We start from the raw sequence: 23,973 nt of genomic DNA on the forward strand, positions 1-23,973 counted from the left end.
CCCCCTGTGTGCCACCCCCCTTTGGCCTTCACTCCGGGGGCCCACAAGGGGCCCCCAGAGTGAACACCACCTGCCTTTCCGTGGCGGCATTGCCGCCGCGGAAAGGCATTGCACACTTGCCATTGTAATATGGCTGGCGGTGTCTCATAGACACCGCCACCATATTAATCATTTTCTGACCCGGCCGCAATCGACCGGTGCGGAAAAGTGGCGGGCGGTGTTTTGCTCGGCCGTGGTCCCCCCGCCATTCTAATATGGCGGGGGGGAATACAGGGAAGGATGGCGGGCGGATTTCCCACGCCAGGCTGGCGGGGGCAATCCGCCCGCCATCCTAATGGAGCCCTTAGTCTCTGCGAAGAATGAATCGTACACCAGCTTATGACTCTTAACCTCAGAGCCCGCGGTACTTGGAAAAGAATCCCCAATCACGGGAAATGCCCAAAATAAAGTCAATAACTAGGGAAGAAATAATCCCCTTTGCAGGTTTTATAACAAAGTCTGATTCTCCTTGAAAACCAACAGTGAGTCACGCTCCAACTCCGAAATCGCACTTTAAACACCCCAAGCGGGAAGACAAAGAATCCTGCTTCTTCATCAATCCCGTAAGACAAATACAGGAACCAAGTCAGGAAGAACACGGAACAGCCTTACCAGACTTCTTTGAGACACGTCAAACACACGAAGAATTATCGGCAGCGTTCTGGAATCCTTGACTCCCTTTACTTCTTGAATGACGTCACCACGTGCAGGACCACTGACGCTCCGTCTCTCCCGTGCTAAGCATGCCGGGAGTGGTAGTTTCAGTCTCCCGACCGGCTCTGATCCCTAAAAAAAGAACAGTTCGAGGCTGGCCGTGTGACCTCTGTGACGGCCGTCACTAAGCAAACATGTGAAACATGACAGTACATCCCCCTTTACAAGGGGTTCCTTCCAACCCCCGGCCGAGTTGGATGCAACCTATGGAAGTCTTTCACCAAACGGGGAGCATGCACATCCTTAGCTGATTCCCATGAATTCTCTTCAGGACCAAAACCCTTCCATGCTAACAGATATTGCAGCTTTCCTCTCACCACTCTAGAATCCAACACCTTTCGTACTTCATACTCCTGGTCCTGTTGCACCCAGACATGGTGCGGCGCTTTTTTCACTGGACTATACGAGGGTTTAAGCAAGGACACATGAAATACTGGGTGTATTTTCATATGAGCAGGTAATCGGATTTTCACTGCCACCGGGTTAACATGTTTACCCACCTCATAGGGCCCTATGTACTTGGGGTTAAAGACACTATGTTTCTTAAACCGAATGTTCTTAGTAGAAACCCACACCCGATCCCGGGGTTTGTACATTGGGCTAACCCTACGATGTTTATCAGCCTGTACCTTGTATTTGGCCTTGGCAGTGGTCAGATTGTTCTGTGTGGCAAGAAGAATTCTGCAGACACGTGACAATCTTTCTTGTGCTAAAGGTGACTTATCGACAGCGCCTTGGAGCATTAACGGAGTGAACCTAGGGTGATGCCCATTGGAACAAAAGAAAGGTGTATGTTTGGTGGAAGAATGCTGAGCGCTGTTGTAAGCTACCTCTGCCACCCACAACCAATCCACCCAAGATCCCTTGTTACTTTGGACATAACATCGAAGATATTGTTTGAGTGTTTGGTTCACCCTCTCCGTCTGTCCATCAGTTTGCGGGTGAGAGCTAGTGGACACGGATTAATTGATCTTTAAATCGGAGCACCAAGCCTTCCAAAAGTTAGTAGTGAACTGGGCCCCCCTATCTGACACTATGACCTTGGGAAGACCATGCAGACGTACAACATGGATCATCAGTAAGTGGGCTAGTTGACCTGCTGTGGGCACCTGATTACATGCTATAAAATGTCCCATTTTTGTGAGGTAATCCACTACGACAATAATAGCGGTTTCCCCCGGTCTTTAGGAGGGCCCACGATGAAATCTACTGAGAAGCTGTCCCATGGATTCTCTGGTGTTGGGAGTGGTTGTAATAAACCCTGGGGTCTCTGTCTGTCGGATTTCATCTGAGCACAAATGGAACATTCTTTTATCCATTGTTTCAAATCGGGCCTGATTGAAGGCCACCAAAACTGCCTCAAGGTCTTTTCCACTGTTTTAGCATATCCCATATGTCCTGCACTGGGTGCTTCGTGACACCACTGGAACACAGTCTTTCTGAGATGCAGCGTGGGTACCAACACCTGTGATCCCTTCATGGGTATTCCTTGGACCATCTTCCACTCTCTATGATGCCGTAACCATGTTCTTCAAACACATGTTTTAACCCCGTTTCTGACTCCCAACACAAAGTCTTCGGTTTGAACAGCCCCTATAACTCTGGACGGTTCTACGATGGCTCGACGTGGGGTAACATCGTGTAACACTGGATGTTCTTGTCTAGTGAGGGCGTCGGCCTTCTTGTTCTGGGCTCCGGGGCGGTAGGTTACCAAGAAGTGGTATTCCTCAAAAAATAACATCCAACGCAATTGCCTGGGAGTAAGATGTCTTGCATCTCGCATAAATTGGAGGTTTCGATGATCCGAATAAACAATCACCTGGTGTTTGGCCCCCAGCAACCAATGTCTCCATTCCCGAAAGGCATCCCTGATGGCCAGCAGCTCCTTCTCCGCAATAGTATAATTCACCTCAGCGGGGCTCAATTTTCGAGACATGAAGGCGATGGGGTGAAAACACCCTGTCTGTTTGTTCTTCTGTGATAAGACCGCTCCAATCGCCACTTCGGAAGCGTCAGCCTCCACTATAAAGGGGTCTTCGGGATTGGCATGTACCAACACTGGAGCAGTAGAAAAGGCCTTTTTCAATCCGTCAAAAGATTGTTGTGCTTTGGTGTCCCAGACAAACGGTGTGTTCTTTCTCGTGAGTTTAGTTAAAGGTGTAACCAGATTGGAAAAGTTACTAATAAACCTCCTGTAGAAGTTGGCAAATCCCAACAGACATTGAATGTCTTTGATGGTATGGGGTTGGGGCCATTCTTTGATGGCTTCAACCTTCCGTTCAGCCATCTCCTGACCGTCGGGTGTGAGCATGACGCCCAGAAACTCCACCGTGGTGACATGGAATTCACATTTTGTGATTTTGCAATATAAATGGTGTTCCTGTAGTGCTTTCAGTACGTTCTTCACATGTATAACATGCTCTTCTGTGGTAGCCGAATAAATCAAAATGTCGTCTATATAGACCACAACGTAATGATCCAAGTGTTCTCTGAGGACTTCATTCAAAAAAAATTGAAAGGCGGCCGGGGCGTTACATAGCCCGAAAGGCATCACGAAGTATTCATAAAGCCCCTACCGCGTCTTAAAGGCCGTCTTCCATTCGTCACCTTCCTTAATCCGCACAAGGTGGTAGGCACCCCTGAGATCCAACTTGGTGTATATTCGAGCTGCTCTTACTTGTTCCAATAGCACCAGAATTAAAGGCAAGGGATATTGATTCTTTATAGTGATGGTATTTAACGCTCTATAGTCAATACAACAGCGTTTCTCTCCATTAGCCTTAGGGGTAAAGAACAATGGGGAGGCCCCAGGCGAACGCGAGGGCCGTATAAATCCTAAGGCAAGGTATTTGTCCAAGTATTCTCGAAGGACCTCATTTTCAGGCAGGGTTAAAGCGTACACCCTTCCTTTAGGTATAGTTGCTCCGGGTACCAGGTCGATGCGACAGTCAAAATCGCGATGTGGTGGGAGCACCTCTGCCTTGGTATTACTAAATACCTCCTCGTATTCCTTATATTCTGGGGGTAATTCTACCTCTTTTTCGGCTGCCGTAGCTACATGGTGTCTCAATGATAGGACTTGTGCAGGTCCTTTTCTTTCCGGTACACAATGTTCTTTGCAGTATGTCGAATTAAACATCACCGTGTTAGAAGACCAATGAATCCATGGGTCATGTTTCTTTAACGAAGGAAGACCCAATATGGTTCCAAAATGAGGTGCATCGATGAGACCAAAAGAAAGGCGTTCCTGATGTTCGTCATCAAATATCAGATCATACTCAGGAGTGTGGTGTTGAATAGGGCCCATGGATAACTCCCTACCATCCACAGCATACACTGTTTCGGGGTGTGTTTTGGCGATAAGATGTACTCCTAATCTTTCGGCCTCTTTGTGATCCATGAAACACCCAGTGGCTCCTGAATCAATCATAACATGGAGTGATTTCGCATCATTGTCTATTATGATTTTCATATCCAAGAACAAATGGCTTCTTTCTTGACGACAGGGGTGGGTTGAAGGGATGATCATTGCGCTCGAGGGTTTCCCTTCCTCTACCTTCAAGCTTTGGAGTTTTCCGTCTTGTTCTCAGACGTACCTGCCGCTGCTTGACTGGTACGATACCTCCCCGATTTGGGTTTAACAGGGCAATCACGTAAATAATGCCCCTTTTTCCCGCAGTAGAGACACAAGCCCTGTTTTCTCCGATGATCTTTTTCGCTGAGAGTTAAAGAGGCCCTGACAGCACCCACTTCCATAGCTTCTACTGGCGTAGGCGTTTTGTCCCCTGTACGGTCATACACAGTCAGAGGACGTTCCTTTTTCTTTAAATCCCCTTTTCTGTCCTTCATCCTATGATCCAACCTGAGTGTGAGTTCGATGAGAGCGGCGCTGGTTCTGGGTTGGGGATCTATGGTAGCCAAAGCGTCTTTGAGATCGTCGGAAAGGCCATGATAAAACACGGCGGACATTTTTGCTTCAGGCCAATCAGTTTCTGCTACAAGTCTTCTGAAACTGTTCAGGTATGTTACCAGGTCTGAGTTCCCTTGTTTAAGTTCAAGCAAATCCTTATTGGCTGAAAAAGTTTCAGCTCGTCTATCAAAAGTCTTTTCGAATTCACACCGGAATTCCGCCCAATCATACAGTAGAGGATCGTCCCTTCGAACCACTGGTACCGCCCATTGTGCAGCTTCGCCTCCCAGGTATGATATCAGAAAAGCCACTCTGGCTTGGTTGGTAGCAAACATCTTTGGTTTGCACATAAAGTGCAAAAGGATTTGGGACATGAAGACCTGTACTTTCTTATTATCCCCCATAAACCGCTCGGGAGGAGCCAAAGGTATTTGAGAAGGCATTTCTACCACTACAGACGTTGATGGACCTGGAGTACCGCTGGTATCAGATGATTCCCTCTGCAAATTATCTACTTGTGCCTGTAACTGCGCAGTATGAGCCCTTGCAGCGACAGCTTCCTGTCTGGACGCCACTAATTCTGCCTGTACCACTGCCAAAGCTGCCAAAACATCATCCATAGTAGCCATGGCGTGGATGCAATCGGGAAGAGTAATAACCGTGGGCCGATAATTCTGTCAGGCTCCGGTCCAGGTCTCTTCAGGATTACACCGATGATGTTATGGCTCCATCTCATGACGGCCCCAAAGTCTGAAGTAGTTTACACAGACTATTGGGATAGTCACACGAGGGAGAAATATGAAAACAGAAAGATAGAAAGCCGGGAAGTAAAGGAAGGGAACAGCGGGGAGGGAGATCTGTAACGACAAGTAACAGATATTCAAACACAATGTTGTTTTGTGAATACGTAACCCAATTCACATTCCTTTCATCTATGATGTAGCTACCCTACTCTCTGCCTACCTGTAAAGAAAAATACGATGGGCTTTATTTAGGAGAGTTCTAGGAATGGAACAAGGAATTTGGATAACTGGAAGAAAGGAGAAAATAAGAATTGTGTGTTTTAACATTGGTAAGACATTCTGAGCACTGAGAATAGGATTCTAATCATCTTAGGAAACACACCTGGGAACCTTGTTATATTGCTTAACCAAACCCACTGACAGTTCCTCCATTCTTTCTCTCCAATAAAATATAAACAGGAATACAACTTGAAATAGTATGTGCAGCTTCGACAGTTAATAATTCTTAACCTTGAGACTGTTGATATTAATCATTGGCTTCTCATCTCTCCAGAATGAAAACACAGGGTGCAGAATATAAACCTCTTTGCCTCAAAACAAAGGGCAAAGTACAGCCACTAATGTTCGCAGCAATAACTCAATGCACCCCAAACGCTTAGTCTCTGCGAAGAATGAATCGTACAATAGCTTATGACTCTTAACCTCAGAGCCCGCGGTACTTGGAAAAGAATCCCCAATCACGGGAAATGCCCAAAATAAAGTCAATAACTAGGGAGGAAATAATCCCCTTTGCAGGTTTTATAACAAAGTCTGATTCTCCTTGAAAACCAACAGTGAGTCACACTCCAACTCCGAAATCGCACTTTAAACACCCCAAGCGGGAAGACGAAGAATCCTGCTTCTTCGTCAATCCCGTAAGACAAATACAGGAACCAAGTCAGGAAGAACACGGAACAGCCTTACCGGACTTCTTTGAGACACGCCAAACACACGAAGAATTATCGGCAGCATTCTGGAATCCTTGACTCCCTTTACTTCCTGAATGACGTCACCACGTGCAGGACGCCTGACGCTCCGTCTCTCCCGTGCTAAGCATGCCGGGAGTGGTAGTTTCGGTCTCCCGACCGGCTCTGATACCTAAGAAAAGAACAGTTCGAGGCTGGCCGTGTGACCTCTGTGACGGCCGTCACTAAGCAAACATGTGAAACATGACACAACGCCTCGCTACACCGAATCGAATTGGTCAGACCGACGCAGTCACTGCTGCTGACTTCGAGTCCTGTGATCGCACCGGAGTTGGGCACTGCCTCGCACGCTTCACGGCGCACCGCCATCCAGACTGACCGACGCCAGCTCCCGAACTCCGCAGTACAAAAGGGGGTGGTGATGGACGGAGCATCTGAATCAATCAAACACTCACACCCAGTCAAAAGATCTGGGTTTAATCCATCACCGTTCTTAAGCCCACTCTGCCACCCCAGTTTAGACATTGCCATATGCAAATCAGTCTGACCCTGTGCCTCATGGGAACAGTCCAGCCCGAATTGCCAAGCCATGCCTTCCCTGGACACCAGGAACCCCCCCAAACAGCCCCCCGAAAATGCTAAAGTGAGCGAAATGCCTAAAAATGGAAAAGAAATTTCACCTCCGATTTTCTCCAACCACCTTTATCCGGTATTAGACCTTCACAGCAATGCCCCCAGACCCGTCAACCCAGGCGGAAACAAGTTTAACCCCCCCAAACAGCCAAAAAGCAAAAATTGAAAAATGGGCACTTTGACAAATTTCTGCATATTTCCCAGACCACTCCATGCGCGCTCTGCAGCTGGGCCCTAACTCCCCTTTGCCACCATGGATTTTCTTCAAACCTCTTGCAATCAAAAGTATCCATACCCAGCGTTGCTCCAAGACCCCAAAACCCACCCACAAACACCAGGAACCCCCCAAACAGCCCCTGAAAACGTTAAAGTGAGAGAAATGCCTGAAAATGGAAAACTTTTTCACCTCCGATTTTCTCCAAACCACTTTTATCCGGTATTAGACCTTCACAGCAATGCCCCAGACCCGTCAACCTAGGCAGAAACAAGTTTAACCCCCCCCCCCCCCCCAAAACAGCCAAAAAGCAAAAATGGAAAAATGGACACTTTGACAAATTTCTGCATATTTCCCAGATCACTCCATGCGCGCTCTGCAGCTGGGCCCTAACTCCCCTTTGCCACCATGGATTTTCTTCAAACCTCTTGCAATCAAAAGTATCCATACCCAACGTTGCTCCAAGACCCTAAAATCCACTCACAAACACTAGGAACCCCCCCAAACAGCCCCCCGAAAATGCTAAAGTGAGCGAAATGCCTAAAAATGGAAAAACTTTTTCACCTCCGATTTTCTCCAAACCACTTTTATCCGGTATTAGACCTTTACAGCAATGCCCCCAGACCCGTCAACCCAGGCGGAAACAAGTTTAACCCCCCCACACAGCCAAAAAGCAAAACCACAAAAAGTGAGACTTAGCAAATTTCGGGCCTACCTGGAATTCAGTCCAAATGTGCTGTGCAGCTAGGCCCTAACTCCCCTTTTCCACCATGGATTTCCTGAAAAACTAATGCACTCAACATTAGACTGTGCCAGCAGTGCTCCTAGACCCCAAAACCCACTCACAAAAACCTAGAAGCCCCCCAAACAGCACCCCAAACACAGGCAAAGGAGCAAAAACGCAAAACCTTTTTCACCATGGATTTGGTCCAAAACACTTGATTCCGATATTAGGCCTTCCGAGCTATGCCCCCAGACCCCTGCAGCCACCCGCTAAAAAGCAGACCACCCCAATTAGGCAAAAAGCAAAAACGGGCCTACCTTCAATTCAGTCCAAATACGCTCTGCAACTAGGCCCTAACTCCCCTTTTCCACCATGGATTCCTGAAAAACAAATGCACTCAACATTAGACTGTGGCAGCAGTGCTCCCAGACCCCAAAATCCACCCACAAAAACCTAGAAGCCCCCCAAACAGCACCACAAACACAGGCAAGTGAGCAAAAACGCAAAAACTTTTTTACCATGGATCTGGTCCAAAACACTTGATTCCGATATTAGACCTTTCTGAGCTATGCCCCCAGACCCCTGCAGCCACCCGCAAAAAAAGCAGAACACCCCTAAACAGCCAAAAAGCAAAAATGCAAAAACTCATACTTAAAAAAATTTCAGCCAACCAGTCAACATCGGTCAAAATGCGCTCTGCAGCTAGGCCCTAACTCCTCTTTCCCACCATTGATTTTCTTCAAATCACTTCCAATAAAAATTATGCTATCCCAGCAGTGCTCCCAGACCCCCACACCCTCCCCCACAAATCTAGAACACTCCCAAACAGCCCCCAAAAACATGCAATACTGGTATATTCAAAACATGGCAAATTGCGCTGTTCACAAAACATTGCTCTTTTCAGCACTTACACTACTTTGATCCTCTTGAAAGTCACCTGGACAGTCACTTGGTCCAGCGATTCACAAGAATCTCGGCAAGGCAGAACAAAATCGAACCACTGCGCTCTTTGAAGAAGAAGAAGAAGAAGAAGAAGAAGGTCTACGACTATTTTTCACTTAGTTTTCACCCAAACACACGCGACCGCAAAACACCCAAAAAGGCCCAAATTCTGCCAATTCTGGACCAAAGAACACCAACCCCCCCTAAAACATTGCCAACATCATTATGAACGAGCCTGCATTGGGCCCAAGCCCTAGAATCAGCATGAACCATACCAACTTAAACTCAAAAACACTAGTAAATCGCACTGAACCCTAAACCGTAGATATGCTTTGTCTGTCTGTGTTAAAGAGCCTAGGTATGCTACATCAGGAAGATGCTTCACTCAGTGGTGCCTGCCTTGACCGTCTGCATGGCCCTGCCGCAAGCATGGGCCAAAAATCCGTTCCGCTCAAGAATTTGCGATTTTTCGCTACTTTCGCAAGATTTCCAAAATACCAAAAAACAGCAAATTTTGCAAACATAAGGGATGTTTGGCTCAAACTTGAGGCAGTGCCATGCAGAGGGTCAAGGCAGGCACCACTGAGTGAAGCAACCTGATGTAGCATACGTAGGCTCTTTGTCAGACAGACAAAGCATATCTAATTGTATGCAGCAAGCCACATAGCCCTAATTTTACATGAACTGCTGTCTGGAGTGGACTCTGCCTGGCATAACAACAACAGTACACTGCCTCGCCCTCGACCAATACATACCATGAATAGACAGACATGTAGTCCTGCTTTAGTAGTTGTTGTAGACTGGTTTACCTGTTTGCCACTCACGAATTGGCCATAGTTCTTCCGTAAATCGACGCTGATGATCCATCCATCCCAGTGAGTGACTGTAAAGAAAAAAGATATATTATTTAATCAATCATCATCATGGTATATTGGCAATTGAGTCCACTCCAAGGACATTTTGCATATTTTGTGAAATGCAATATAGTGGCCCCTGAATTTGAAGTACAATTTTAATTAAACAAGGTAAAACAAAGAGTTGTCGACATGAGTTACAATTACTGTGTGAAAGATTAAATAATAACTAAGACAAGACATATGATTCATCATTTCATGCACAAAAAACAAACAGCAATTGGTTTCATCGGAGCCAGACAGCCATTGCTGTCCAGTGCATGCCATCTTCTCAATTATTCATTACCTGTTCTACTTTTTGTCCACATCTTCTTCGGAAAGTGAGGGCCCACAGGGCAGCCTCTCCTGTCAAGAAGTAACTCTGTCAGCAAGCAGCAAGCATGTAGTCATTCAGTAATTTCAGTCCCACTTGAGGGGACTCGTCGTAATCCATCCATCTGCCTTGAGGGAAATGGATAGGGGGAGTCTGAAGGAGTATAAAGGAGCATGATTGAGTTGTGAACTTGTGACCCTCAGGAATGCAGACTGCGGCACCTTCAAATCAATAAGGAATATAAGATGAAGACAGTGCTTCTGATGGACTTGTTGTGATTAGGTGATTAGAGTTTTGTTGTGGTAAAAGTTGCAAAACAAAGAAAGACACACAGGAATAAACGTGAATAAGGACAAAAAAAAGGAAGTCATTTTCAGGGCTCGGTGTCAGGGAAGTAGAGCTTGTCCTCAAACTCCATGAATTGAGACAGGAGTAGGTCAGGTAATAGAGAAGAACTTCAGTCACCTAAGTCGGTGTCCTCTTCTTCCTGCGTGCATTCACGTACTTTGTAATCTGGTGGTATCAAGTGCTGATTCATCTTGATCAGTGTTAACATCTCCACATTTTTGGCCGAGAGGCGGGTCCTTTTTGAAGTTACAATGGCACCAGCAGCACTGAAAACACGTTCAGAAGACACACTTGCGAGAGGGCAAGACAAATAATTTATAGCCAGGTTGGTGATCAGTGGCCATGGAGCCATTTTCCTGTACCAATACAGCAATGGATTCGTATTAACAAAGACCTGTGTTGGGTCATCCAGATAGGCCTGCACCATCAACTCAAGGTTCTCCACGGTTGCTCCACTTTACGTACCATCTGTGGCCTTCTCAGCACTGGAACAAACAAACCCTTGATGAGTTAGCCAATCCGCTTCGGACAACTTTATGGGTGGGCCTGGTGCAGGTGAGGATGATGATACGGTTGCTGCTGGTGTCGTTAACAGCTGTGAGGGAAAGTTACTACCTTCGCCCACAGATTCAGAAGTGGAACTTGACGCTGGATCGCCTGCTGATTCAGTTGGACTTCTGAAGGTTCCTTGAATTTTCTGCCGATCTTTTTCGAACCGACTGGCGGACACAGCTAGCCAATGTTTGTACTTTGAAACATCTGCCTCATCAAAAGGAATGAATGTTTTGCTGGCCACTGCCTTTTTGTACCGTGGATCCAGAATAGTGGCACAAATGTAATGTTGTTCTGTATGTATTTTTTGAAGCCTTTCATTGGCAACTAGGCGGCTTAATAAGTTCTCCGCCAACAGATATGCAGCTTGCTTTCCAACATCATCTCTGAACGTTGAAGACACCGCCTTCAGTTGGTGCTCTAGCATGCGCAACAATGGGATAGCTTTGCTCAAAGAACAGTCCTCCCTGCTGACTTCACACGTGAAGACCTCAAAAGGACGAAGCATGTCTGTCAGGATTTTAACTAGCTGCCATTCCTCCAACTCTAGCCTCATGTCATTCATAGTAGAACCTACTGTAATTGATTACCATGCACTATGCACTTCTCAAACAGACGCTCAAGCATGTAAAAGGTTGAGTTCCAACATGTTGCCACCTCCTGGATGAGTCCTTTGACTGGCACTTTACGTACATGTTGAATGCTCCTCAGCTTCCTCCGGGCCTTAAAAGAATGGCTGAAATGTGTGCAGATTCTTCAGCAGGTGGTCAGGAACTTCTTGACCTGGTTTTCAGTTTTCAAGAAATCTTGAACAACTTGGTTTATACAGTGCGCCAAACACTGCACTCTGAAATATTCACCGTCCTGCGTGGCCTTAACTATATTACTGCCATTATCCGTGGAAACATAGCCAACTATGCGATTTCTTGGTTACAGCCATTCAGAGACCTTACTGTTAAACTCCTCCAAAATGTTTTTGCAGTATGAGTTTTCTCCATGGAAAACATGGCTAATGTTGCATGTTTCCGAGTAGCTTGAAAAACTGTGTCCAGGTCAACAACTGCACTTGACTTGTCTCTAACCCCTGCAAAAGATCCTGCAAAAGAGACCCAGTGTGCAGTGATGCACATGTAATCAAGGGCTTGGCAACTGGTCCACATGGCTGTTGTCAAGTGGATAGTGTGAACAGCACTCTTCTGCAAAGCTGCCCAATCACCTCCAGCACATCTTGATGTAGTGCTGGAACCGCAACTCTGGCAAAACAGGACCAGCTCGGAACCTTCCATTTAGGGCAGACTGTTGCCACTAATTCTAGAAACCCCACCCCTTCCACAAAAGAAAAAGGGAGAAGGTCCAGCGCTAGCATTTTAGCCAGCTTTGCGTTATACAGACGTACCGTTGGGTGGTTGCGTTCGAATGGCGCCGACGACCAGAACATTCTGCGAATGGTGGGCTGGATCATTTTACGTAATAATGATGATGATGATGACATCTTCAAACCAGTTAGGCCCAGTGATGTATTTTTTCACATTGGTGTCTCTCCAACACTCTTAGTGTGCCTCATAGATGTTGCAGGGGTAGAGGGTGTGGGCGATACCACTGCAGTGCTGCTGCCAGGGGTACTGGGTGTACCAGAAAAAATGTCTGTCGCTTCTTCACTTCCCCCCTGCACGATCAGATTCTCGTCATCATCAGATGCAATATCAATGGATACATTTGGATTTGTTTTTCTTTTGCCTTCCTCGGTCTTCCTCATGTGTTTTTCCCAAATGATAGTGTGGTGTTGCTTGAGATGACCTCTCTGGCCTCCGGTACCATAGTTGGTACCAAGCTTACCCCGACTAACGCATGCTTTACAAATCGAACAAACGACCATGTTTTCCGCCTTTGCGCTAACAGTAAAGAAGACCCAAACTGGGGACTGGTGATGTCTGCTCAAGGTGGAGGTGCTACTTTGACTTTCAATGCCAGATGAAGTGGAGGATGGGCTTGGCTGAATTAGTTTCTGTTGTTCACTTACAGCACCACTACTTGAGGTCGAGCTGGATGGAGGTCCTTCTGACTAAAAAAGATGGAAGCTGTAGGTCGTGTTGGCGTTGTAGTTAACAGTGGTGGTACCAGTGCAACGCCGCCCATATCCCGCTCAGCAGCCATTCGGGATAGGGTGAAAATGTCTGTCTGCTACATGTCTGCTGGGGCTGGAGTGACGACGGTGATGACTGGGTCATCGTCAGACTGTTCATCAGCCGCAGAAGACACCACTTCTTGTTCGTCGTCATCAGCCATAAGTCGAAGCTTTGCGGGAGCCTTCCTTTAAGGCTTAGCTACCTTTGTCGGCTCATGGCGTGACTCACTCTCAGACTGCATTGGTGGGTTCCAATCAACATCAAGATCAACAGAAGGAAGGGGGCTTGAAGAAGAACTTGTAGTAGCCCTCCTTGACCTTTTCCTTGCTGGGGATCTGGAAGACAATGGATCATCATCAGGAGGAGTGGCTTCCTCGGATGATACCTCCTCTTGAATAACAATTTCCTGATGTGCCCCTACTTCTGGAGGAACAAGCGTTGTAGGCAGTTGTGCCGCTCCATGAACCTCTAGTCGCACCTCTCCATGCACCTGTCCATGCGCCTCTCCTTGCGGCTGTACTTGCGCCTCTCCTTGCGGCTGTACTTGCGCCTCTCCTTGCGGCTCTACTTGTGCCTCTCCTTACAGCTTTACTTGCGCCTCTCCTTGCGGCTCTACTTGCGCCTCTCCTTGCGGCTCTACTTGCGCCTCTCCTTGCCCATGTCCTTTCGCTTGTACTAGTTGCACCTGTGTTTGTGGCTGTGGTTGTTGAACACTCGTCAGCTGAGTTACACCCGGTATTGATTGGATGGTACTTTCTTGTGATGAACCAAGATCACTGGTCGATGGTGATTCAACAAACAAAGTGGCTGCCGCAGCAGCACTTATAGTGGTCTTGGACCTAACTTGGTGTGGTGGCACTGAGCCCAATGAAGCGGAGGTGCTGCTTCCAGCTTGGTCCCCGGCGGACACCGCGCTGCTGCAGGCTTTGTTTTTTTCCCCAAAAAAGGTGTCGGTGGGCACACCAGTCTCCTTGGTAGGTGGTGCCACTTGCTTTTTCTGCTCCTTCTTACTGGCAGTGGCACAGGCACTGGCAACATTTTTCACTGAGGCGCTACGACCAACTTTCTTTGGGGCCATCTTCTTGAGATGTCAGAACAGCAGGCCGCAGTTGCACGAGTTGCAGAGTTGTCTTGTCTGTGGCCACACGTGACGTAACGTGACGTTGTGCTGCACACACCACTGCAGGACTTCTTCCTGGCACTGGTGGTTCTCTTGTGCATCTAAAAGCAATGGAAGCCAGAGGAACAACAGTTATACACTCCAAAAAGTCGAAAAACACTACTAAATCACCACAATCCCATGCTATACAAGCCCTCAATGATGTTTACATTCAAGACACCCCACAGAAAGACTAGGCCCATGCACCACTGAGTACCCCTGGACATAATGGTTGAAAGCAAGGCAAACTGGGTGCAGGCCTGAGCACACTGCCTGGCTTCAAAATGGCCCCTTGACCCCCACCACATGGCCAGGCCCTGCCTGTACCAGGCCTCAAAATGACCCCCACCCACATGGCCAGGCCCCAACAACACCCCAAAAAGTCGAAAAACACTCAAAAATCACCACAATCTCCTGCCATCCATGCCCTCAATGATGTTTAAATTCAAGACACCCCACAGAAAGACTAGGCCCATGCACCACTGAGTACCCCTGGGCATCATGGTTGAAAGCAAGGCAAACTGTTTGCAGGCCAGAGCACACTGCCTGGCTTCAAAATGACCCCTTGACCCCACCACATGACCAGGCCCTGCCTGTACCAGGCCTCAAAATGGCCCCCACCCACATGGCCAGGCCCCAACAACACCCCAAAAAGTCGAAAACCCTCAAAAATCACCACAATCCCATGCTAAACATGCCCTCAATTATGTTTAAATTCAAGACACCCGGGGGGCGTGGCCAAGATGGCGGAGTGAGCAGACGTGCTCTGTCGAAGCTCCCGCCGCCGGCCGTTAATTTTAGCATTATTTCCAGCAAACGCCCTGAACCGAGCACTTCCCCGGCGGGCCTGAGGCCGGCATTGCGGCGGGGGGGTGCAGGACGGTTGTGCTGCCGGTTCCCGGCGTGGAGCCCCGGCTGACCCGGCCCGGAGACTTGGCGGCGCTGAGGGCCTGAGGAGAGCGTGGCAGGACATCGAGGCCGCGGGAGGCGGAGCTTACACACCGACTCGAGCGTGCCTGTGCCCGGCGGCTGCTGCGACGGCGAGCCCGGCCCGCGCTGTTGAGCGCGAGGCCCCCGTAGTCACCTGTCGGGGGCTTCTGCGGGCTCGCCGCACCGCCCTGCTGCTCGACGGAGCGCCTTGCTGGTGGAGGTCAACGGCGGAACCGGCCTAGGGGTCGGGCGAAGGAGCCCGAGACACGGAGGTGAGGAGCGGCGGTAGACGGGCGCCCCCCCCACCCCCCCTGGCCCAGCGGACCTCCCTTTGATGAGGGGCTATCGGGAGACAGAGGAATCCGTCTGGCACCCCCACGAGCGAGTCCACTAGCGGCGCAGCGAGGCGGCAGTCTGAGGCGGCCGGGACCACGACCCGCCTGCGCTGGGCTTGACTGCGCGGCCCCCCGCCGCCGCCGGTCCCCGCCTGCAGCACTGCCCCAATCCGTGGCTGGACCTGCACGCCTCGACGCTCGGCGGGGGAAGTGGTGGCCTGTCGGCCCGAGGGGCGACCGAGAAGATCCACGGGGGCCCCCGCACGTGGTGGGACCGTAAGAGAACTCTTGCTCTGCCCGCCTCGGCGGCGCTGACGCTGGAGACACCAGCACCGATAGCCTCGCTCTAGCAACCGCGGCCCGCACGGAGGTGAGCGGGCCCCCTTGCAGTGAAGAGGCCTCTGCAGACCTGCCGCGCTCTCACCCTCTGGGCAGTGCAACGCGGTGAGCCGCGGGCGCCATCTTGGGCGGCTGCCCGCCCGGCCTGGCCCGCGCTTCCTCCCTCGCCGTTGGACCCGGCGTCCCTGCGCCCATCACGCGGCCCCCGCCGTGCACTGCTGCGGCTTCGGGGGGCAGCAACATTACATCACTCATCAGGGGGGCAGAAGACTAGGAGGGACACGGAGGCACCACTCAAGTAGCACTGGTCGTCCCGGGCCCGGAGCGGCGCCCACGAGGCCTAGGGGTCGACCTGCAGCCGGCAGAAGGAGAAACAGGCGGACGCGGCTGGGGGCCCTGGGGAGGCATGTCTGGCGGGAGGTCCAAAAAAGAACGCACCATAAAGGATCTCTTCACCCCCCCCACCATGGGGAAGCGGAATGGCCCCGCGGTGTCCAATCCCCGGGGAGACACAGACAAGAAAACAGTGGCCACGTCGCCCCCTGGGGGAGCGGACCCCGAGGCTCCAGTCACGCGGTCCTTTCTGGAGTCCCTGTTCACCGGCCTGAGGGAAGACATCCACGCCCTAAAGAAGGAGCTCCAGGACGAGATCAAAGAGGTCCGCCGCGACACCGATGCCATAGGGGAGAGAGTGGCAGACCTGGAAACGAAGAGTGACGCACGGGACACCGAAATAGAGGCCCTAAGACAGGAGCTGGCCCGCATACATGACCAACAGGTGGATCTCCAGACACACGCCGAGGACCTGGAGAACCGCTCCCGGCGGCATAACATCAGGATCCGAGGAGTGAAACTGTCCCCGGACACAGAAGACCTCTTTCGGTTTACACAGGGTTTCTTCAACCACATTTTGGGCCGACAGGCGGACGCCCCCCTGCGACTGGACAGGGCCCACCGGACGGGTCCGCTGAGGGCCGACGCGACGCACCCGCCGGACATCCTGGTGTGCGTGCAGGACTTCAGGACAAAAGAGGAGATCCTAAGCAAGGCGCGCCACATGGAAAGAATCACCTTTGGCGACCATTCCCCGACGTTATACCAGGACCTGGCTGCGCTTACCCTGGAGAAGCGGCGCACCTTTCGACCAGTGACAGAGGAGCTGAGAAAGCGCAACATTTCCTACAGCTGGGGGCACCCCTTCCGCCTGGTGTTTCGGCTCGGCAATGTCCTCCATCAGCCGCGTACCCTCAGGGACGCCTGCCGCGTGCTGGGCGTGGATGAGCCGGTGGTCGACGACGGGTCACCGGGAGAAAGGGCCTCTAACGAGGCTGCCCCAGGTCGCTGGCAGCAGCAGCGGCGCAGACGCAGGCCGAGACGCCCCGCAGCCACTGAGATAGAGGAGGGGCAGAGGGCTGCGGTAGAGACAGTGGCGCAGGGACTGGTGCAAACGAACAATGGCTGACCGCTGGGAGAGCGACGCACTAGTTCCACAAGACATGGTTGGGTCGGGCTAATCTAGTTCGGCGGCGGGGGCGAGAGCAGAGCGCTCCTTGGCCTTCCCTGATGGTGACTCTGACTCTTCGCCTGCGGCGGAGTGCTAAGGGTGGGCCGACCTGCTTGCGACGTCGCCACTGCTCCCATTCTACGGACTTACTTTACCACGGGTCCAGCGGCCAAGTGCCTGGACCTGGGACAATGTTGGACCACATTTCTTTGCCAGTTGGGGAGGAGGGTTGGGATGTGATACGGGTAAGGGGAGTTGGGCGGGAAGGGTTTGCACCAAGGGAGAGGGGGATCCGGGTGGGGAGGTTGCTCCGGTTGAGCAGGGAAGGGGGGGGGCAGTTGGGGTTGGGGGGGAGTGGGGGGGAGAGGGGGGAGGGGCGGGGGGGCTCTCCTTGTCCAGGGGGTTCTGATGCCGCGGAAGGAGCCGATAGGACTCCCAGCACAGTGTCTTTCACGATCCGTTGGCCCACAGCCACGGCCTCCGGGTGGGATTGGCGTCTTTCTTATTATCCCAGACATAACACGACACCTAACAGTGCTCACGCTTAATGTGCGGGGTCTCAACAGTCCGAACAAACGCAGGGCGATACTATCCTGTCTCGAGCGCTCCAAGGCGGATATCTGCCTTCTCCAAGAAACACACCTTGTGCGCAGCGACCAGCAGACTCAAATCGCGCGCTTTTCCATGGCAGTTCTTCTCCTCCTCCCTGAAGAAGGCAGCCGGGGTGGCGATCCTAGTGGCCAAATCATTCGAGGGGAGGGTCCTCCAGAAAGAGGCCGAAATTAAAGGGCGGCTTCTACTTTATAGCTTCCAGATTGCAGGCCATACCTTGCTGGTGGGTTCTGTCTACGGTCCGAATGAGGGGCAGGAAAGGTTCTTACATACGGCTCTAGAGACCGCTACATCCACTACACACACTCACTTGCTGCTGGGTGGAGACCTCAACATTGTATTTCATAACACGGCGGACCGCTCAGGCCAGAGATCCGGGCAGGTGGGGGCGCTCACAGCGGCAGGACATGCACACTTAGCAGATTTGGGCCTCACCGATTTATGGCGACACACACACCCCCTGACCACTGCCGATACATATTACTCGGCGGCACACAAGACATATGCGAGACTGGATTATTTTCTGGGCTCCTCTCAACTGGCGCTACAGGTCGAGGGAGTGGAGATACTGCCGGCCGCGCTATCGGATCACTCCCCAGTGGTGGCGACGCTTCGTGTGGGAGCCATGCCGGCTCCACAACGACACTGGAGGCTGCGAGATGGTCTCTTGCAGCTGCCTGACACCCAGACCCGACTCACAGCCGCGATTGACCACTTTTTGGAACACAACGCCAATGATGACACCACGAAGGCCACCCAGTGGGCGGCCCTCAAAGCGGTCCTACGCGGGGAACTCATCTCCATAGCCACGGCCAACAACAAGGAAAGGGCGCTGAAGCGTGCCGAGCTTACCCAACGGGTGGCAGAACTGGAACAGATGCACCAACGCACAGGGGCGGCCAGGGCATGGCGACAATTGTGCGCCGAACGGAAAATGTTGGCGGCCTTGGATCAGGACGTGGCGGAATACGCCGCTATGCGCCTCAAACACGTCTATTATACCGGAGGCGACCGTTGCGGGAAGCTTCTGGCGAGCAGACTACGGGCGCAAACCCAACGACAACAAGTGCGCTCTCTCCTGTCGGCTAATGGCGGCCAGATTACGGAGGACGCGGCGATTGCGGCGGCCTTCGGCAACTTTTATGCGGCGCTCAACGACGCAGACCACCTGGACCCAAATGCCGGCCCGGCCTACTTGCAGGGTGCGGAGCTCCCCACCCTCACCCAAGCCCAAGCGGACTTTCTGGAGCGGCCCATAGGCCTGGAAGAGGTCATCTCTGCTATTGCCCGCCTCAAAGTGGGGAAATCCCCGGGACCCGACGGCTATACTGCGGCATTTTACAAGACCTTCTGCCAGCAGCTTGCCCCCCTCTTGCGCGACCTGTTTAATACATTCGACACGCCTGGTGCCATACACCCGGACCTGCTAGAGGCGTCTATCTCTGTTATTCCCAAACCGGGCCGTGACCCGGCGGCCTGCGGTTCATACAGGCCCATCTCGCTGCTGAACGTAGACTTGAAGCTCTACACTGGCATACTAGCGAGCCGCATCGCACCATATATGCAGCAGCTGGTAGACCCCGACCAGGCGGGCTTTATCCCCCAACGGCAGACCAGCGACAACACCAGGCGGGTGCTGCACCTCATTGAGGCCGGGTCGCGCACTAAACCAGGCTGCATGCTCCTCACCATCGATGCGGAGAAAGCATTCGACAGAGTGCATTGGCCATACCTCGATCAGGCCCTCCGCCACTTCGGATTTGGGGAGAAACTCCGCCATCGCATCTTCAACTGCTACCGCCGGCCCAATGTCGCGGTAAGGGTGAACGGTCATACCTCCCCGAGGTTCGACATTGGCAGAGGCACGCGCCAGGGCTGCCCTCTGTCGCCGCTCCTATTCGCACTGTATATGGAGCCGATGGCTCAGAGAGTGCGGCAGCATGCACTCATTTCTGGTATCAAATTTGGTGCCGACACGCATAAGATCAGCCTGTACGCTGACGACGTCTTGCTGTCCCTTACCGACCCGATGCAATCCCTGCGTGCTCTCTTTGTGGAGCTTCACACCTTTGCCCTGGCTTCGGGTTTTAAAATCAACGAAGCCAAATCTGAAGCCCTGAACATCTCCCTAAGCCCAGACGTGGTGGCCGAGATTAAGTCAGAATTCAAGATACAATGGTCGGATGCAGCCGTCCCGTACCTGGGCATTCGCCTGGCTCCTACTGTCCGGGGTACTGCGCGAGTCAATTATGAGGCACTCACACTCAAACTCCGGGAGCAGCTCCGGCGTTGGAAGCCGCTTACATTGTCATGGCTAGGCAGAATTGCCGCAGTCAAAATGACACTGCTACCGCAGATCCTGTATCTGTTTCAGACGCTCCCCTTGAATCCCCTGAAGGGTTGGCTTCAGCAAACTCAATCGGAATTGTCGCGGTTCATTTGGAACGGCCGGCGACCTAGGTTTAAGCACACTCTCGCCACTCTGCCCCCAGCGAACGGGGGGGGTCGGCGTGCCCGACCTCACCCTGTACTTCCAGGCAGCACAGCTGCGCACCTTCGTGGAATGGTTTCAGTTGGAGTCCGGCAAACACTGGCTCTTCTAGGACCAGGCGGTGGCCGGCCGTACCCTCCAGGGCGTGCCTTTCCTGCCAGGCCGACACCGACCCCCTAACCTATACGCCTCTGAAATCACAAGCACCACCCTATGAGTGTGGGACAGAGTGGCCGTGGCCAAGGGACTGACCACCTTCCCCTCGCCTATGACCCCCATCTTTGAGAATCCGGACTTCTCGCCGGGCTTGGACGCCGGAGCATTCACGACGTGGCGGACGACGCCCTGTAGAGCGGCGGGACACATGTTCGACATCAAGGGGGTCCTCCCGTTCCAGCAGGTCAAGGCGGACTACGGCGTGGCCGAATCGGAACGCATGCAATACCTGCAGGTGCGCCATTGGGTGCTCCACCCCTCGATCCAGCCCGGGGCCCAACGGCACCTCACGCCCTACGAACGGTGGCTGCTGACGCGCACCTCGGACAAGAAATTGATTTCGGACCTTTATCAGCAGACTAAGGTAGCCACATACTGGTACCACACCCCTGAGAGATTACACCACTGGGATGCCCAAGATGCTGGAGGGGGTGTGGGGAACTAGGGACACTGGACCACTTGCTATGGAGCTGTGAGGCGCTGCGCCCCTATTGGGACCCTATCCTGGACCTTATAGACGCACATCTAGACTAAGCATGAGCGAATTTTGCGGATCTCGCGTTCGCGAATTTTGCGGATTTGCGGATTCGCAATCCGCAAAATCCGCGAATTCCCGCGAATTTTTTTTTTTTTGTGTTTGCGCGGGTTTCTGCCAGTTCGCGAGGGTTTTGTACAATGTCGCAAATTGCGAACTTACCTGTCGGGTCGCAAGTTTCGCGAACTTGTTGTTTCTACGTGTCCAGCCTGTTTGGGACACTCTTCTTCATCACTGCCACTCTCTGTCACCACTGCCACTCTCTGACTACTCATGCCACCCTCTGGCCCACCCATGCCACCCTCTGTTTCATCACCACACCCTCTGGTTGTCCAGTGTACATTATTTTCGGCAAAGCAAAGCACACCTTCCCTGCCTCAAGTGACCTGAATTGATTTGGGGCTGATTAATGTGTCACAGAATTGTTTTTTAGCTGGCACCTGCTTCCTTAGTGCGCCCTGATTAGTGATCTTTTGCACTTGCTAAGTGCTTTCATTGTTGCAAAATTAGTTACAACACCTGCCCTGCCCCAACTGACAATAATGAATTAGGGGCTGATTAATGGATTTTAACTTCCAGCCTGGCTCCTGCTTGTCTCCCTTAGCTGTAATTCAGGACCTTTGTGGCATATGTGTAACTATTCTGAGGTTCAGAGCAGGGTCACATAATAGTTTCAACTGGCAACTGAACTCTGGAGGGGCCCCTCAGGAAGCACTACAGGAAATGGCTACTAATGATGAGCCTGAACTTTTGAACCTGGTAAGTAGTTACTTTCAGTTTTGCTAAGATCGTATTTCTGCAATTTTGCACTTATTCGCGGGGCGCGAACTCACGCGAACAGTGCGAGCAGTGCGAGCAAAATCCGCTGCTCGCGGATTTGCGGATTTTGCGGGAAATTCGCAAATCTCGCGGATTGCGGATTTCCCGAAAATCCGCAAAATCCGCGAGCGGAACGGATTTTCCGCCCATGCTTAATCTAGACACACAACTGCCGCGCTTCCCAGCGTACATTATTCTAGGCCTCCCAAACGCCCTCATGTACCCTCTGAAGTCCTGGAGGGGACGTTTGATCGCGCTTGCGCTTGGGGCTGCGGTCCAAAACATTGTGGCCCACTGGAGAGCAGTTCAGGCTCCGCAGCAATTGGGGTGGCTCCACCGGCTCTGGGCGATCCTGGGAATGGAGAAACTATCACTGGCAACAGCAGGGAGGGGGGCGGACTTTGCGGAACTCTGGCGGCCATTCCTTGCCTTGCTTACCGGGGAGTTTCACCACAATCCCATGACATCCATGCCCTCAATGATGTTTAAATTCAAGACACCCCACAGAAAGACTAGGTCCATGACCACTGAGTACCCCTGGGCATAATGGTTGAAAGCAAGGCAAACTGGGTGCAGGCCTGAACAAACTGCCTGGCTTTATAAGGGCCCCTTGACCCCCGCGACATGGCCAGGCCCTGCCTGTACCAGGCCTCAGAAAGGCCCCCACCCACATGGCCAGGCCCCAACAACACCCCAAAAAGTCAAAAAACACTCAAAATCACCACAATCCCATGCCATCTATGCCCTCAATGATGTTTAAATTCAAGACACCCCACAGAAAGACTAGGCCCATGCACCACTCACTACACCTGGGCCTACTGGCTAGTGAGGCTTTACAGGCACCCCAAAATTAAAAAAAAAATCAACATATAACAGTGAGCTAAAATTTCGTGACATAAATGAGAATTAAGTTAAAAAACAAATCACAGAAACAGTTGTATCATGCACCCATGACTAACCCTGGGCCTACTGGATACTGTGGCTACCCACCACAATATATATTTTGTTAAAGTTGTCAAAAATTTTTTAGAACTGTAGTTGCCTCAACTGCAATGCCCCAAACAAACAACACCATCTTTGAGAATCCGGACTTCTCGCCGGGCTTGGACGCCGGAGCATTCACGACGTGGCGGACGACGCCCTGTAGAGCGGCGGGACACATGTTCGACATCAAGGGGGTCATCCCGTTCCAGCAGGTCAAGGCGGACTACGGCGTGGCCGAATCGGAACACATGCAATACCTGCAGGTGCGCCATTGGGTGCTCCACCCCTCGATCCAGCCAGGGGCCCAACGGCACCTCACACCCTACAAACGGTGGCTGCTGACGCGCACCTCGGACAAGAAATTGATTTCGGACCTTTATCAGCAGCTACTTCTCACTCAGGCGCACACGTACAACGCGGGCCAAGTCAGGTGGGAAAGGGACCTGGGGAGGCAGCTCACTAGGAAAGAATGGGAGGGGGTGTACCACAGGGCCAGACACTCGGCGCACCACACCGGGCTCACCGAGACACTGACTAAGGTAGCCACATACTGGTACCACACTCCTGAGAGATTACACCACTGGGATGCCCGAGTAAGCGACAGATGCTGGAGGGGGTGTGGGGAACTAGGGACACTGGAACACTTGCTATGGAGCTGTGAGGCGCTGCGCCCCTATCGGGACCCTATCCTGGACCTTATAGACGCACATCTAGACACACAACTGCCGCGCTTCCCAGCGTACATTATTCTAGGCCTCCCAAACGCCCTCATGTACCCTCTGAAGTCCTGGAGGGGACGTTTGATCGCGCTTGCGCTTGGGGCTGCGGTCCAAAACATTGTGGCCCACTGGAGAGCAGTTCAGGCTCCGCAGCAATTGGGGTGGCTCCACCGGCTCTGGGCGATCCTGGGAA

This window comes from Lissotriton vulgaris, chromosome 7 (genome assembly GCF_964263255.1).
Source record: "Lissotriton vulgaris chromosome 7, aLisVul1.2, whole genome shotgun sequence".
NCBI lineage: Eukaryota > Metazoa > Chordata > Amphibia > Caudata > Salamandridae > Lissotriton > Lissotriton vulgaris.